The sequence below is a fragment of the Papio anubis genome, chromosome 19 (assembly GCF_008728515.1).
Source record: "Papio anubis isolate 15944 chromosome 19, Panubis1.0, whole genome shotgun sequence".
In the NCBI taxonomy this organism is placed as follows: Eukaryota; Metazoa; Chordata; class Mammalia; order Primates; family Cercopithecidae; genus Papio; species Papio anubis.
In genome coordinates, this window is record NC_044994.1 from 2,276,178 (window position 1) to 2,287,168 (window position 10,991).

The 10,991-nt window shown below is 36.6% G+C and overlaps 1 pseudogene across 1 annotated transcript; it reads left to right on the forward strand.

The window, feature by feature from the left end:
* The first annotated feature begins 4,118 nt into the window (after window positions 1-4,118).
* On the forward strand, window positions 4,119-4,900 carry LOC101016647 (annotated as a pseudogene). The gene has a single exon (XR_640201.4). The product of XR_640201.4 is annotated as an enhancer of rudimentary homolog pseudogene (transcript).
* Window positions 4,901-10,991: the final 6,091 nt, after the last annotated feature.

A 10,991-nucleotide genomic window follows, 5' to 3' on the forward strand; every position in this document is an offset into this window, starting at 1 on the left:
CAGGCATTACCAATATTTTACATTAATTCCGTTATTTTTTTCCAGAAGAGTATATCACAGCTAGCCAGACATATATCCATGATGGTATAATCTTGTTGACTCTTTTATTAAATTCTGGGGAATTGCTGACTGTTCTTCAGAAAGCCAAGACTATTTCTCGTGTGAGGTTTTCTAAACTCAAGCGAGATTTTCACAGTTCATGTGTCAGGTGGTTATGTGGAAGAGTGCAAGGATCAAATAGTCCACAATGCCTCAGGCCGGCCCACAATATATGTAGCTTTGATATAACTTGGGGTCAGGGGACATTGGCAGGGTGGCAAGGGATAGCCACTGTGCTATACAGTCTAAGAAATTTCAAAAGTCAAATTTCTCTTTTGTTAGTTTCAAACTGTCTGGCTGGCTCATGCTAGTTCAATGGGCTGAAAAAGCCACAAAAATCTCAAAACTCTTGCTGATTCACAGCAAAATGATGGTCTACAGCCTTTCTAGAGATAGGGTTTAACTGTGTGGAACATGTCTATTATGATGGGTGATAATCTTGATCACACTTAACAATAAAAGTAGATTTATAAGTGATGATGTAAGAAGATGCAGAGCAGGAAGGAACCCTGAGACTGGAGCTTCAGATGCTTGAGGATGAAGTGAATGGTTCTTTCATCCCTGCCCGGAGTGTCTCTGTCCCTCTCTCCACGTGGAGACAGGTAACAGTAAAAGAAAAGCCCTGAGGTTTGCTGGGAGCTGGCGTCAGTTGCATCCTAGATCTACCCCTTCCTGTCACCTTCTGAACATTTTTTATTAGCGGAAACATTATTTTTCTTCAATACAATGAAGTCAGTATCTTTTTTTATTTTTTATTTTATTTATTTTGTGTGTGTGTGAGAGAGACGGAGTCCCACTCTGTCACCCAGGCTGGAGTGCAGTGGCACAATCTCGGCTCACTGCAACCTCTGCCTCCCAGGTTCAAGTGATTCTCCTGCCTCAGCCTCCCGAGTAGCTGGGACTACAGGCGTGTGCCATCATGCCCGGCTAATTTTTTGTACTTTTAGTAGAGATGAGTTTTCACTATGTTAACCAGAATGGTCTCGATCTCCTGACTTCGTGATCCACCCACCTCGGCCTCCCAAAGTGCTGGCATTACAGGCATGAGCCACCCCGCCCGGCCGAAGTCAGTATCTTAATTTAAAACCAGTGTTTGTGGTTCTGATTCAACTGCTACAGTTGCTCATGCAGTTTGAGAACAAAGGAATACACGTTCTGTTGCTATGACAAGATGACTAATAATAAAGAAAGATCTATTACTCACACAATAGTGGTCCAAGTCATGGAGAAAGTTTTGCAGATTGGAGTTAAATTTAATGCAATTTAATCTGATAATTTTTTTTAACTTACTGCTGAATATGGGTCCAGTCATTTACCAGAAAAGTCAGAAAGACAGGAATAAAAAAAACCAAAGGTATTTGGCAGGATAAATTATCAACTGGAACACAGGCTTTTAGTAATAGATCAGAACAACTTATGGAGAGAGTATCAGTTTCTCACAGCAGTCTTTTCATAGAAAACAATGGTCAGGTGCTATCAAACTGTCACCAAACATGATGACTATGCCATACTGGGATGGAAGGCAAGCTTCAGAAACTACTGCCATGTTAAAAGATGAAGGTACTCCTAGTGATGGTGAAGAAGATATCATTTTGGAAACAAACAAATTAACAAAGAAATTCAGTGACACTATGATATTGCAAATGCTTTCACCATGTTTGCTAGTGGGTTTTGGAGTATTTTCAGTGGGCATTATGTTAGATATAGTACAACGCTGAGAAATCTCAATGGTTTGAGACTTCAGGAGATGTTGGGATGAGGTCAATACATTTTGCATATAGAATGGACATAGATCTTTGGGGATCAGAGCGTGGACTGTGATAGACAGAATAGGCCATCCCCCAATGATGTCCATGCCCTAATCCCCAGAACCTATGAATATGTTGATGTGATTACTTTAAGGATTGGAAATAGGAACATTTTCCTGGATTGTCTGGATGAGTCCAGTGGAATCACGAGGTCCCTTATAAGAGGGAGGCAAAAGGGTCAGAGTAAGAGAGAAGATGTGATGATGGAAGCAAAGATCAGAGAGAGAGGTTTAAGATACTACACTGCCAACTCTGAAGATGGAGGTAGGGACCATGAGCCAAGGAATACAGGTGGCCTCTAGAAGTTGGAAAAGGCAAAGAAACAGTTTTCCCCTACAGCCTCCTGAAGGAATGCAGCCCTGCTGACACCTTAAATTTAGGACTTCTGATCTCTAAAACTGCAGTGTAATAAATTTGTGTTGTTTTAAGTTACTAAGTTGGTGGTGACTTGCAATAGCAGTAATGGGAAATTAATACAAAGTGTTCAAAAAAGTTACAGAAGTTTTCATTTTAATTTCTGCACTTCTTGTTCTCCATGAAAACTTGGAAATGACATTGGCATCAAGATTAACCACTGCGGTAAATGTAGGGAAGATGGATTCACCCGTTGAAAAGTAGAACCTAAGAATTGGCAGTTTGGCCTTAAAGCAGATTCCGGCAACTGTAGTGGGTTTTCTTGCAGCTGTAGCAGCAATTATTTTGGGCTGGATTCCAGAGGGAAAATAAAGCTTTGATCATTCCATCATTTTGTGCTCTAACACAGAGAAAACTACCTTTCTTACATCTCTTCTGCAGAGAATAATAATAGTTTAGGTTATTGTTGGTTCAAAGAAGAATGGTATAAATTCTGTTAATGTCATTACAGCCATTGCTGCTAGCTAGTTTTGGCAACCTTACAACTATATTTTTATCTTGAATAAGTCAGAGTCTAATACTCCTGTCTTGAGACTTCTTACTACGTATTAGTTGACACCTTTTTCTCTGCCCTAACCCCCATCTGAATTGTAATGACTGCCAAACCTTCAACCACATTGGCAGTTCTCCAGTCAGTCTCAGAGCCTGCCCTAAGAGCCAGGATTGTAAGTGGCACTGGGCCTTACTCTGGAAACATTCGTATCTGACCCAACATAATTAGGATTATTGCTATATGCTAATAATATCGGTAGTAATTGGGCGGCTATTGATGCTAGCAGGATTTCTACCTAACTCAATTTGCGTAGATACTCGTCTGGTGAACTCAAAGGTTGTTATTACCTATTTAGGACATTTCTGGCCCAGAAGTAATAGGTCTGCTGAAGTTTTATTGATTTTAGTGATTTCAGGGCATTTTATTCCCTTACACTTTCACTTGTTAAAAAAAATCCTACTTCTTCAACTGTAATCTTCATAGTAATATACTTATTTGCTTCTGTGTCCAGGTGTTTACCTTGTTATGAATTTCTGACAGGATAGCCCATCACCTCTGAAAGCAACATAAGAACGCTGATAGTTTCTTCATCCCATATCTTATGGAATTGGTTGATCTGCCCGGGTCAGCTTTATTAGCCTTAAGTGTTCATTTTCAGTGGTTTGTTAGAGACTGAGATCAAGATGTTAGGGACTAATAAATTCTGCTAAATCTTCTCAGATGATCAAGGAGAAAAATGTACAGCTCCTTGCCAAAAATTTTAAGCCAATAATTTGTCTTTTGCCAGGAAAGATTTGGTTGGCCCAGATTAAATTAAATGACCTTCTATTCTTTAAAGAAAGGAATTGGTGTTGAACTAGAATGAAGAGTATTTGTGATGCCTTTCATAATATAAATGATAATTTGACATTGACAAGTATACAAATTTCAATCTCTGCAATTAATTAAATGGGAAACGACACAGGATTTTGCAATGAATAATTTCGGAACCACACACAGAAGAAATGTACTTTATCATTGTTTAACTTGTAAGGTTAGGAGAAATAGAACTCGGGTTTAACTTTCCTCATCTCACAGATATATTGTACTTCAAAGCAAACTATAAAAATAAGGAGGCCAAGCCAAGCTTTTTTACCTTCATGCCAACTGAGGATGAATTTAACCATTGCTTGTTCACCAAAAAATAATTAAGTTTCACTAACCTAAAAAATGTTCTGCTGAGAAAAAGATAAACTGTTTCACCTGCATCTATCAATTGCCATCAAAGACTTCATGGAAAGCTACACTTCTAATTTTTTTAAAAATTGATACAGGGTCGAGCTGCAGCGAAGAGAGTTTGGCGCGATGTCTCACACCATTTTGCTGGTACAGCCTACTAAGAGGCCAGAAGGGAGAACTTATGCTGACTACGAATCTGTGAATGAATGCATGGAAGGTGTTTGTAAAATGTATGAAGAACATCTGAAAAGAATGAATCCCAACAGTCCCTCTATCACATATGACATCAGTCAGTTGTTTGATTTCATCGATGATCTGGCAGACCTCAGCTGCCTGGTTTACCGAGCTGATACCCAGACATACCAGCCTTATAAAAAAGACTGGATTAAAGAGAAGATCTACGTGCTCCTTCGTCGGCAGGCCCAACAGGCTGGGAAATAATTGTGTTGGAAGCATTGGGGGGGTTGGGGTGGGCTTGGAACACAGGTGTGTACAGCGTGCTGTAGTGGAAGTTTTGCATCATAGTAATCCTGTTTCCACTTTGTTATACTCTAGCCAAGATTGACTGTATTGGATGAAATGTGAGGATCTTGTTCAATCGGAAACCCCCGTTACCCCCTCTTTTTTTCCTTTCTTTTTTTTTTTTTTTACTTAAACATTTTTATGATGATTTAGATGAAAGTTGTTCTTCGTCAGTTAATGTTGGTTCCAGTCCTTCAACTGTTCATATCTACTTTATAACATTCATGTACTAACCCTTCTTCAAGATGGGGTGGGGGGTGGAAATGCAGTTTAGCCATGTCCTCAAGATAAAGTCTTGGTAAAAATAAATAAATGTCCTTTAGTTATAAAAAAAAAAAAAAAAAAATTGATACAGGGTCTTGCTTTGTCTCCTAGGCTGGAGTACAGTGGCATGATCATGGCTCACACAGTCTCAACCTTCTGGGCTCAAACAATCCTCCTGCCTCAGCCTCCCGAGTAGTTGGGACTACAGGCATGTTCCTCATGCCCAGATAATTTTTTATTGTATGTAGAGACAGAGTCTCACTCTGTTGCCCGGGCTGCTCTCCAACTCCTGGGTTCAAGAGATTCTTCTGCCTCAGCCTCCTAAAGTGCTGGGATTACAGGCATGAGCACCGTGCCTTGCCAAAAGCTGCACTTCAAATGTAGAATGCCCTTGAGAGATCTTTAATTACAGCAAGGGGTCATTTTTGATTATTGAGTTGTAAAATTATGATTGATTTTTTCCCCTGAAAATTTTTAAGTAGTCAAAAACGGAAGATAACCTGAGCTGTGCTTATAGAGACAGTATGGCATGAGAAGTTGTGCATATGGGCATGAATGGATGCGTGTGTGCATGTTTTTAACAGAGAGAAAGAGATTAAAAATGTTGCTTTTATTGTAAAATTAAACCTTGGATTGATGATAGCAAAGATCATAGTGCTATTGGAATAGCATCATTATGAAATTATTTCTTCACACTTCTCATTGGTACACTTTTGTCATTTGTCCAAAAATTTTGCTATTGGCCAGAATTTAATATTTGTTATCTGTGTAATCGATAGTTTCTTCTAATTAAAAAGAAACTATATCATTTAATATAACAAAGATATACATAAGATTTATAATGAGCAAGTGATTTATTTGCTCTTGAAAGACGTCCATAAAACTCTTAGCTTACCCTTTTTTAAAAGTAAAATTGGTAGATATTCTCTATTATTGTACATGCCTACGAACATCATCTATATGCACATACTTGCTTCCAAACAGGGGTTCTATCATACACGTCTATGTTTTTCCAGTACCTTTTAAAAGAAGTCTAATCTATATTTTAAATACTTGAACCAACAAATTAATTGTTTAGTAGTTAGGCATTTTATATAATGCCTAGAGTTCATTACAGTAGAACTGTTTAGGTCCATTAACCAAATAAAGGAAAGAAAAAAATTGTGTTAACTTTTATTCTTGTGGTACAAGTTTTGTGTTAGTGTTGGCATTATCTAAAGAGTAGGTTATATTGAACAAAGTATTCCTGTTAAACTCTTTAAAATAAGGAAAATATGTTTTCAAGTTTATATTTTTGCTTATTTTTAAACTTTAAGTATTCCATTCTCTGTCTTGTAATGAAGCTTCTAAGGCAGAAAACAAATTTAATACTAATTTTTTTCCTCTAGAAAGTTATGATGTTGCATAGTAAACATTCTTATAAAATAGTAATGCAGTTTAAGTTAATGAATATTTATCTTTTTGCTTAATAGATTTCTGTTTTTGAACAGCTTTGGATTTATAGTAAAATTGAGAAGAAAATTCGGAGCTCTTTCATGTCCCTTTCCCCCACACATGTGCAACCTTCCCCACTACCAGCATCCCTCACCAGTGCAATACATTGGTTACAACTGATGAACCTACACTGACACATTGAAGTCGTCCAAAGTCTGTAGTTTATTCTAGGGTTCACTCTTGTCACTGCACATTCTATGGATTTGGACAAATGTGTAATAACATGTATCCACTATTAGAGTATCATACAGAGTAGTTTGACTGCCTTAAACATCCTCTATTCTCCATTCATTCATCCCTAACTCATGACAACCATTGTCTTTTTACTATTACCGTAGTTTTGGCTTTTCCGAAATGTCATACTATTGAAACCATACCGTGTGTAGCCTTTTCAGATTGGTGTCCTTCACTTAGTAATATGCATTTAAGGTTCTTTCATGTATTTTCATGATTTAATAGCTCATTTATTCTTAGCATTGAATTTTGCCTGGGTGTACTACACTTTATCCATTCACGTACTGAAGGACATCTTGATTGCTTTTACATTTTGACAATTATAAGCAAAGCTTCCATAAATATCTGTGTATAGGTTTTAATGTAGATATGTGTTTTCAACTCATCTAGGTAAGTATCAAGAAATATTATTGCTGAATTATATGGTAAGAGTATGTTAAATTTTTTAAGAAATTGCCAAACTGTCTTCCAATGGCTGTACCATTTGCATTCCCACCAGCAATGAATGTGAGTTCCTGTTGCTCCACATTCTCACCAGCATTTGGTGTTGTCAGTTTTTTGGATTTTGGCCATTCTGATAGGTATACAATGATACAAGTTTATTATCTCTTATCTGAAATGCTTGAGACTAAAAGTGTTTCAGATTTTGGACCCTTTTTGGATCCTGGAATGTTTGCATATACATAATGAGATATTCTGGGGATGGCACTCAAGTCTAATCAAGAAATTTATTTATATTCCATATACACCTTATACACATAGCCAGAGGGCAATTTTATACAAACTTTTAAATAATTTTTTGCATGAAACAAAGTTTGTGTACACTGAACCAGCAGAAAGCAAAGGTGTCACTATCTCAGCCATCCATGTGGGCAACCTGTGGTACTATCTCAGCCATGATGTAAACAGCAGTTTATTTTTATGTTTCTTCAGGTCATTTAGAGTGGTTATTCCATTGTTGTTTCAATTTGAAATATCCTAATAACATAGGATGTCCATTATTTTTTCATATGTTTATTAACCATCTGCATATCTTCTCTAGTGAATATATATTCAGATCTTCTGCTCATTTTAAAAATGGGTTCTTTGGTTTCTTATTGTTGAGTTTGCAGAGTTCTTTGTCTATTTTAGATAACAGTCCTTCATCAGATGTGCGTTTTGCAAACATGTTCTCCTGGTCTTTGCTGCTTCTCTCATTCCCTTATCAAAACTTTTGCAGAGCAGAAGTTTTCAATTATAATAGAGTCCAGATTGTCAATGATTTCTTTCATGCATTGTGCCTTTGATGTAGTATTTTTAAAGTCTTCATCATGCACAAAGTCATCTGGATTTTCTTCTATATTATCTTCTAGTAGTTTTATAGTTTTGCATTTTACATTTGGATCAATGGTCCAAAGAGTGTAAAGTCTTTGTGTGGATTCATTCTTTTTACATGTTGATGTCCAGTTGTTCCCGCACCATTTATTGAAAAGACTATCTTTTCTCTACCATATTGCCTTTGCTTCTTTGTCAAAGTTTAGTTGACTTTATTTATGTGGGTCTATTTTGGGGCTCTCCATTCTGCTCCACTGATGCATTTGTCTAATATTTTGCCAGTACCACACCATTTTGATATCTGCTGCTTTGCAGTAGGTCTTAAAGTCAAGTAATGTCAGCCTTACAACTTTGTTCTTCTCTTTCAGCATTTTGTTGGCTACTCTGAGTCTTTTGCCTCTCCTTTTGTACTTTAAATCAGTTTTAAATGTCCACAAAGTAACTTGCTGAGACTTTGCTTGAATTGCATTGATTCTATAGCTCAAGTTGGGAAGAACTGGCATTTTGACAATATTGAGTATTTCTATGCATGAATGTGGAACGTCTCTCCATCTATTTATTCTTTGACTTCTTTCATCAGAGTTTTGTAGTTTTCCTCATACAAATCTTACAATACTTTGTTAGATTTATACTTAAGTATTTTATTTTAAGCATCCTAAATAAATGATATTATGTTTTTAACTTCAAATTCCTATCATTTATTGCCTGTATATTGACTTAAATATATTAATCTTGTATCCTACTATCTTAATATAATGTCTTATTAATTTCAAGAATTTGTTTTGTTTTGTCAATTCTTTTGGATTATCTACACTGAAAATTACGTAATCTTCAAACAAAGAACAGTTTTATTTTTTCCTTTCCAATCAGTATACTTTTTATTTTATTTTATTTTCTGATAACATTCGCTAAGGTTTCCAGTATGGTGTTGTAAAGGGCAGGGGAGAGGAGATATCCTTGCTTTGTTTCTGATCTTGGCAGGAAAACTTCTTGTTTCCTACCATTAAGTAAGTACTTAATATTAAGCACCATTAAACAGCTGTAGGCTTTTGTAACTGTTCTTTATCAACATGAGGAAGTTCCTTTCTATTCCAAGTTTGTGGAGCATTTTTATTATGAATGGGTGTTGAATTTCATCAAATATCTTTTCTGCATCTATTAACATGATCATATGATTAATATGCTTTAGTCTGTTGATGGTTTGTATTAATTAACTTCTGAACGTTAATCTTGGGATAAACTCCACTTGGTTGTGGTCAACAGTTCTTTTTATAGTTATACTTACCCAATAATAGTTCATTGTTTGATTCAATTTGCTAATAATTTGTTGAGAATTTTTGCATCAATGTTGAGAAGAGATTTTTTTCTGAAAAGTAATACTGGCCTCATTGAGTTAGTTAGTTAATATTCCCACTGCATCCATCTTCTAGAAGAGAATGTAGAGAATTGGTATAATTTCTTCCTTAAATATTGGTAAAATTCACCAATAAATTCATCTAGGCCTAGTGTTTTCTGTTTTGGAAAATTAATAATTATTGATTCTTTAGTAGATATAGACCTGTTCACACTGCATATTTTTTTCTTGTGTGACTCTAACAGATTATGTCTTTCAAAAAAATTGGTTAATTTCATCTAAGTTATCAAATTTGACATCAGGCATAGAGTTGTTTATAGTATTCTTTATTGTCCTTTGATGTCTATGGGATTTATAGTGTTATTATCCCTTGCATTTCTGGCAGTAATTTGTGTCTTTTAGTTATCACAGGTAGACACATCAATTTTATTGATCTTCTCAAAAACCCAGCTTTTGGTTACACTGATTTTCTCTATTGACTTCCTGTTTTCAGTTTATTTGACTACTGCTCTAATTTTTATTATTTATTTTCTTCTGCTTATTTGGGATTTAATCTGTTCTTCTTTTTCTAGTTTCCTATAGTGGAAGCTTAAATTATTCATTTTAGGCCGGGCGCGGTGGCTCAAGCCTGTAATCCCAGCACTTTGGGAGGCCGAGACGGGCGGATCACGAGGTCAGGAGATCGAGACCATCCTGGCTAACACGGTGAAACCCCGTCTCTACTAAGAAATACAAAAAACTAGCCGGGCGAGGTGGCGGGCGCCTGTAGTCCCAGCTACTCGGGAGGCTGAGGCCGGAGAATGGTGTGAACCCGGGAGGCGGAGCTTGCAGTGAACCGAGATGAGGCCACTGCACTCCAGCCTGGCCGACAGAGCGAGACTCCGTCTCAAAAAAAAAAAAAAAAAATTATTCATTTTAGACTTTTCTTCTTTTTTAATATATGCATTCAATGCTATAAATTTCCTTCTAAGCACTGATTTAGCTACATCCCACAAATTTTGGTAAGTTGTATTTTCATCTAGTTCAAAGTATTTTGTTTCTCTTGCAATTTCTTCTTTGATGCAGGTGCTGTTACAAGTATGCTGTTTAATCTCCAAGTATTTGGGGATTTTCCAAATATTTTTCTGTTATTGATTTCTAGTTTAATTCCATTGTCATCTGAGACAACACATTGGATGATTTCTATTCTTTTAAACTTGCCAAGGTGTGTTTATGTTCCAGAATGTGGTCTGCCTTGGCAAATGTCTCATGGAAGCTTGAGAAGAATGTGTATTCTCCTGTTGTTAGATCAGGTAGTCAGCATATTTCAATGTCAACTATCTTCACTGATTCAGAAAATTTATGTTTAAAGAGATTATGGATATGGTTGGATTAATGTCTACCATGTTTATTACTATTTTCCTGTTTTAAAATTATACTTTAAGGTCTGGGATACATGTGTAGAACGTGCAAGTTTGTTACAAAGTTATGCACGTGCCATGGTGGTTTGCTGCACCCATCAACCCGTCATCTACATTAGGTATTTCTCTTAATGCTATCCCTCCCCTAGCCCCCAACCCCCGCACAGGCCCGGTGTGTTCTCATTGTTCAAATCCCACTTTTGAGTGAGAACATGCTGTGTTTGGTTTCCTGTTCTTGTGTTAGTTTGCTGAGAATGATGGTTTCCAGCTTCATCCATGCTGCCTCATGAACATAAGCTCCGATGTGTTTGAAAGGACTTGCACACAACAAAACACATTTTTATCTTTATTGTTCAGCAGCTACTTCAGAAACCAAT